A 7,471-nucleotide genomic window follows, 5' to 3' on the forward strand; every position below is an offset into this window, starting at 1 on the left:
GTTATTATTTGAGTGTTTATGAGAATTGTTATCATGATTACTATTATTTGTATGTTTCTCTAAAAAAAATTTGTACTTAGCCCAAACTTAATACATAAACATGGAATCTTAAAACATTTATTTCAGGAAATTTTCTTGTTCCTGAGTTTTGCTGTGATGTGCTAATTTATGTATATTGTATAATGGTTAATAAATTACATTTGATAACTGTGTTTGATATATATCCTTACAACACTTTAAATATAAGACAGCTATGGAAAGATAGTTTAAATTCCAAGGCCACTTACCTTTGAGAAATGAAGAGAACATTTTTTCTGGTAAATTAATTGGTACCCATGTTTTGGAGGGGACACTAATTATTTCAGGTGGTTAAATATATGTTCCCCCTCATATCTCTGGCAAATAAGAGCAAATGTTTTCAAACTTGCATGATTGCTGTTAATGTTAATGATAAGAGGAATAAGCACAGTTCAAGAGTTGTTGGTAAATTAATTTATTCCCATTTTATGGATGGGGAAACAGATTATTTTAGCCAGCTGAAATATGGTTCCCCCCTCGTAACTCTGGCAAACAAGGAGCAAATTCTACCAAAATCACAGGAGTTATTGTTAATTATAAGAGGAATAAGCAGAGAAAAAATCTGCTGGTAAGTGAAGTTGTTCCCATTTTATGGAGGGGGAACGTATTATTTTAGCCAGCTGAAAATATGGTTCCCCCCTCATAACTCTGGCAAACAAGGAGCAAATACTACCAAAATCACAGGAGTTATTATTATTGATGAGAGGAATAAACACGTTAAGCATTTGCAGATAAAAGAATTTGTTCCCATTTTATGGAGGGGGAACAGATTATTTCAGGCTGCTGAATTATCCATTCTTTCCTCTCCTTACTCCATAACATTGGGAATATAGAACAACTGTTTCCAAATTCTCAAAAACCTTTACATACACACTACGTGTGGGAAAACTGTGTTTTGGTGACTGACTTTTATTTCTGCCAGACTTACGTGAGAAAAGAGCGATTCTCTTGGTTTAAAATAACACAAAACAGCGTCAGAAGACCTCCTTTATTTATTATTTTACAATTTTTTTAAACAACAGCTGCCAATTAAACGGAATGTTACATTGACATGGTTGTATTAGTTGTTTTTACCGAGAAATCGATCAGAACGACGTGAAAATCATCAGATCGCCTCTTTCACCTCTCTGGCTGTAATGCGCGCTCCCGACGCAGGGGGAACAGATTTTCACAGGGGCACCGAATTTCGCACAAGACCTGTGTGAAGTTGGGGCTACATACGAAAGTGCTAACCCTCTTTATGCAAAAGTTGGGACCTTCATGTCTTCGCATCGCCTGGATCCACTGCTTCCGTTGGTTCTCTTTCCCCACATGAACAACAGGGACTGAACAAACACAATTGCGCCGAAACTGAGCCATTTTCCTAGCATTTTAAAGCTAACACTATAGCCACCGGAAGTTTTCCAACTCCACATCCGCTTTAAACACGGAAGCGTGAAAAAGGTCTCTTCGGGAGACGTAAACTACAAAGTGACGTCACTTTGTAGTCGTAGTTGGTTGGCTTATTTGAATTATTTAAATCTGATTGGTTGGTTGATCTCGACCGTTTGTACGCTGAGTTTTGAATCAGTCTTTTACAGACTGTTGGAGTGAATTGCTCGTGAGAGATTTCACATCAACTTTGAAACCAGGAGAATTCCAAGCCTTTTCCAAGCTGTGCTTCCAAGTCTTTCCGTCGAAGTAAGTTTTTGCATATATATGATAAACATGTTATGGATGTGACTTTCTTAAAATACGGCGCTATATTACCACCGTAATATAAACTATTGCATAGCATCATTTAGCTTCAGGCTATGTACCTAATATCTGCTGCTGATAGTAAATATAAGCTTTTAACACGTGCTAAACGTCGGTTGCGTTTTAACTAGTGATGTAATTAAGCTAAATTCTGATCACCTGTGTCGGCAGCGTGCGCTGCAGACACAGAGACGGGTTCGTTTAAATTTCTAGTTTTAAATTTTAATCAGAAGTGAAGTTTTTTAAATAGCTTTTTTCTCATTGTTAATCGTTACTCTACTTTAGTAGCTGCGAGAACGAAGTTCAGGCTGTTAGCTCGTGCTAGCGGCTGCGAGAACGAAGTTCAGGCTGTTAGCTGCTGTGTCTTACGGCTGTTACAAAATATCTGAATTAAAAGAAAGCGAAGAGTATGTAGTTGTTTTAAATGTTGTTTTTCTAACTTAGAACAAGACACATCTCAAAAAGAACGCTTATTCAGTTTTCATAATAGATTTCATGGTATTTATCGAAATAACTAACAGTCTTCATTTCTTTTAAAGTTTATTGTAAATGTAATATTAAGTTGCGGGTTGCTCATTTTTCGGTTCGTTTTTTGAACATGAAGTTCTCATTTGGGCCTGAAAATAAGCATAGATTCATATTGAATCACAGATTTTCTCTCATCTAGATGCCCCCGAGGAAAATCTCACCGCGTTCGCTTGCTGCGAAGAAGCATGGAGGCAGGTCGGACTGAGCGTCTAGAGACATCAACGTCTTCCAGCGACTTTGTTCCACGTCAGTTTAATTACATTTATTTAAATTCAATCTCTTATTGGATGTCAAATGAAATCCAGAGTTCACAGTCTATATTTAAATAATTTTTCTTTCTTTTTTACATTTCAATAGGGCGTGGTACCGGCTGGCGCCATGCTGTGAGACCGTGGCCAGTAGTGAAGTGACCAACCACTGTCACAAGCTGGTCATTCCAGAGGGACTGCCCGATAAGAAAGTAAGTAAAATCAGCAACAGTTTCAAATAGAATTTAGGCCTAGTTTTTATTTTGCTGTATTTTTTCTATTTTAGTTTGTTCTTCTGATCGGCGCGTCCCATTTGAGAACGTTTGCGGACGACATTGTTTTCAGATGGCAAGCGGCTGTTTCCAGTTTGGGTTCATGTCCACTCCTGGTGCTTGCGCAGCTGACTTGCGTCTCGAGGTGTTGAATGCAGTTCTGCCTCGGGAGCCTGATGCTGTCTGCGTCATGGCTCCATCAAATAACCTTACGGCAGCCGTCACCCAGAAAGCCGGGCAGGAATTTGAGAAATACCTGAAGGCTGTCTGGTAGCCGTTGGCGAAGGTACTGTAATCACTGTGGTTTATGAAATACAGAGGTTTCTCAATGGTATTTCACAGAAACTTCTGCATGTTTTAGGTGTTTCCTTCAGACTTGCATATAAAACATGCAGAGCAATGGTCACTGAGATCTGTAATAAACAAACAGTGGATATAAACATCATTTTTTTAATAGGTTCATAGGTAATATAAAATCTCTAATTTGTTATTTGTATAGGTTTTTTGTACCGGCTTTGTTCCTCGTTTACTGAGCCCAGAGAGAAGCAGACCTTGTTTGAACAAGAATTCCACCGCAGGCGGCAAAGCTAGGTAGGTATTTTAAATATTTCTCATTATGTTCTTGGTTGGGAAATGTATTGCAGCTCTTTTTATCTTTAGTGAATGTTTGAAAATTTATTTTCATTTTATTAGTTGTTTTCAGGATTCGGTATTATCCTCTCGCTGACTACTTCTCTCTGAACTCCCTCAATCTGTGGTGACGCGATGGTGTGAGTACTTCATTTCAACACACTAAGAAACAATTTTTGCATTTATATGACATGCTGACCTTATCTATGATTCTCATAGATCCACTTGTCTGACGACCACGGCATGCAAATCCTCAAGGAACTGATTTGGGTGTTTTCCTATCAGTTCATGGGTCCTCAGCACCAAAGCCACTGGTGCAGACTCAGAGAACTCCTCCGTATCAACCGAGGTTTGTGCCCCGTGTGGTAGTTAAGGGAGAGGAGCGTTCTCGACCTGCTTCCACTCCCTACTGAATGGATGCTTGTGACATCCGGCAGGAAGGTATGACTTTTTTGTTTTTGCTTGCAGTTGAAGAAAGATGTTTAACTTTAGCTACTCATCCTAAAAATTACATATCTCTACCTTTTGCAGAGAACTACTCGGGAGAATCAGACGATTCACCCAAGAAAAGAGTGGTTCATTGCCAGGTGCGTCAGACTTGCACCTTTATATAATGTCAATGTCATGCTCTCGTAATAATTAAAATTTTGCTCTTGTAGAGGGCCACACGGCTGTGGCTGTAACGCAGTGTGCCATCCCGTCCAATCCTGTCCGTTTCTCACCCGCTGTTTGGTTGCCATGGAAACAGTTTCTCCATCGGCCCTTTCAGATGTTCGCACAGGCACCGAGGTAACTTGCAAAATACTGCAACTATAAGTATCATTTTTTAAATTTTATAAATAACACATATCTACAATGTTTGATGTTACAGACAAAGCCTGTGGAACATACCAAAAAACCACCTGTCTCAAAGTTTAGGCGTGTGAGACAGAAGGTATGTAAAAGCATAAGTTAATTAATGATCTCTAGTGCACATGGCTTTATTTAATTTGTTTTTGTTTGTGTTTTTATTTCTCTAGGTTTCAGCTGCATCTCCTGTACTCCTGACAAAGATGCAGAATTTGTGCCGGCGAAAACACTGTAAGTGTTTTGCACATTAAAGTTAAATGTGTAGTTAATGAATGGTTCAACAGTGTGAAGTATTTTATTGAAAACATATCACGTTATATATTGATTTTGTGCAATATCAACTTCTTGTTATGTTTTTTGTTTCATTTATTTGTAGGTTGTACTCAAGCGACCCAGGGTGTGTTTGTCTGACGCGCGTTCTGCCTGTCCTCGTGTGGCGTCCGAGTGTCCTGCTGTGGGGGCTGCCTGTCCTTTGGAGGTCCTGTTGGCCGGGAGGTTGTATAGTAATGTCCTGCTATTTCTCTGAATAAAAGATTTTCTCTGAGTGTTGTTCTTTTCATTGTAAAATTTTCATCACATAATTCAGATCTCTTCCAAATTATTGCCATTGGGTTATATAATAAGTCTGTTATGTATAAATAAAAACGGCATCAATTTGCAGTAAGGAGAGATTGAAACTTTTAAATGTAGATATTCTTTGAGGCCTGCCTTCTTAACTGCTAAGCCTGTGAGCAGACTCCGTATAAGCGGAAGAAATTGGTTTGTATTTTGCAAGGACATGTATTAAAAATAATAATTAAGGCTTAAGTGAATAGATTTCTCACAATGAACAATTTCTGAAGTAATTCACAAATTTAGTAAATAGTCATTATCTGCACTATTTTGGGTCAAAAGGCCATTTGCTGTAAAATAAAAGGATTTAGAGTAATTTAAGATGCATTGTATAAAATCTATATTTTTTCCATTTAAGCTAAAACAATAAAAATAATGATTTCTCTGTTTGTTTTGTAATGTTTAAGAAGCTTTTGGTAGAGAATTGTATGATTTGCTGCAGCAGAGTTGGACTGAGAGAAATTTAAAATTTCTTGTCAGGCAACAATTAGCCTGTGCTAAAATCCATCACAGCTCAAATAATGCATATTTTAGCTGGAATTTCACTAAAGTCTTAAATAATTTATTTGGTTTACATATTGTTTAAAACAGACATTAGCACAATGTGTATTTTATTTTCTAATTTTATTGAAATATTTGATAATTGTAAGTTGCAGTTCTGTTAATGATATTACATTTAATGAGAAGCCTGAGGATGTAGAAATATCATGTTTTTCATATTTTCATTGTAGACGCCTGAGGAGATGGGTCATTTGCAGCGCGTGGAGACCTCACCCAAAGGTCAGGCTGTTAACCTCGTTCCTTGCCAGTGTTCAGCGAGCTTCCACAGTCTCTGTTCCAGGGACATTTTTGGGTAGTAAACAGTCTACACATAACTCAATGTCATGTAGTGTTGTAGCAGCAATAAAACACCACATTTCTCCCATTTGTACTTGGAAAACATCTGATGTAGATGAAGTCGTTGTACAAGGTCGGCATTTGGCGGAATATATGCGCGAGAAAGACCAAACCGAGGCCAAAAGCCAGAGTTGTGCAGGTTGGTTGAAGATCAGCCTATTTTTGGTCGTAAGTGGAAAGTTGGAATTGGAACATGATGTTGGGGACATTTGATTTTCAGCAGGAGGAGGAACTTTGTGAAATATTAAAGAAATATTTGTCGAGTTATGGAATGTGTGTTTTTGGTCTTCCTGGTGCAAATACCCTGGTAATCCAGCATGGAGACTACTTTGTTGTTGTGGACTGTGGAACACGGAATTCACAGGGGTTGGCATCAGAATTCGGCACCTCTGTCGTCGTTTTAACACGTGTTTAAATGATTTAATGATTCACCTTATTAACCTCAGGGAATCACTGAATGTTGCTCAGTATGCAGTCTCTGGTATTTCTGTAAAAGAAATGTACACTAATGTGGAGACATGTGCAGCAGTAACTTTGCACACACAGGCTACAGATACATGCCATAGTGCAAGTAGCCATGTTGCATCGCTCAGTGGATCGTTTCATCAGGGGGATGATCGCTTTAAATATGCTGGACTTCAGTGTGCAGCCATAAGTGCTGTTGCTTTAACAAAGCACACACTTGTCAGTGTTTTCTCATGGAATGCTGACATATTGGATGATGTAGTTATTTTAGGTGATGAGCTCTATACATTTTTGCGTGATAACAATTTAATCAGTGGTGGAAGTGAGCTTCTCTCTGTTCCAGACTTACCTAAAAAGATGCATGTTGATGGACAATGTTTTGAGTATGCTTATGGGGACTATGTTGCTGGGGATGTCGATGTACTGGAAGGAGAGTTTATTGATGCAGGTGTCCACACTAGTCTTTGGGATGGACTCAGTAGGATGTGTGTAAAATATGAAACCTGCTTTATTACAATAAGTGGCAGTACTTGTGCCCTTATTAGTTCTAATGAACGTTATGCTGTTGTAGACTCTCATGCACGCAACACCAAGGGCATGGTGCATGAAAATGGGAAGAGTGTTGTCCTTTACTTCAATACTCTTCATGATGTCTTTATGTACATTATGAAGTTTTCTGGTGAACTCCACGACACTCCCAAATTATTTGAAATCAGCGGAGTTCATATTGTTCAGATGGACTCAAGTAAACTTGTTTCTGAACATTTAGTTGCTGTTCCAGAGAGCAGTGGTCTTTTTGATGACAAAAACACAAGTGTTGATATGCAAGACGATTCTTGTGGAGTACATTCATCCCAACTTGACATTTCAGACATGGATGATGTTGATGATGATGTTGTTGTTACTGATGTCCAAAGTAAGGTTTTGTATTTCAACCCTGTCTCTGACGAGATTGCACAGTCACTGTGTGGAAAGTTGAATGTGGACTTTCAACGGGCAAATTCTGTATCTTGTGTGGTTCCGGTGTTGGGTGTGCCGTGTATGACGGAACAAATTGTTGGAGATGGAAACTGCTTTTTCAGAGCACTTAGTCAAGCCATTAGTGGCACCCAGAAAAATCATCGCAAAATTAGGCTTGCTGTTGTAAACCAGTTG

General features: G+C 38.6%; 1 pseudogene; it reads left to right on the forward strand.

Annotated features, from left to right (window-relative positions):
• LOC129356754 (uncharacterized) overlaps positions 1-4,868 on the forward strand; it is a 77,256-nt pseudogene extending 72,388 nt beyond the window's left edge.
• Positions 4,869-7,471: the final 2,603 nt, after the last annotated feature.

Source organism: Poeciliopsis prolifica, unplaced genomic scaffold, assembly GCF_027474105.1.
Source record: "Poeciliopsis prolifica strain line A6 unplaced genomic scaffold, Auburn_PproV2 SCAFFOLD191, whole genome shotgun sequence".
NCBI classification, from domain to species: domain Eukaryota; kingdom Metazoa; phylum Chordata; class Actinopteri; order Cyprinodontiformes; family Poeciliidae; genus Poeciliopsis; species Poeciliopsis prolifica.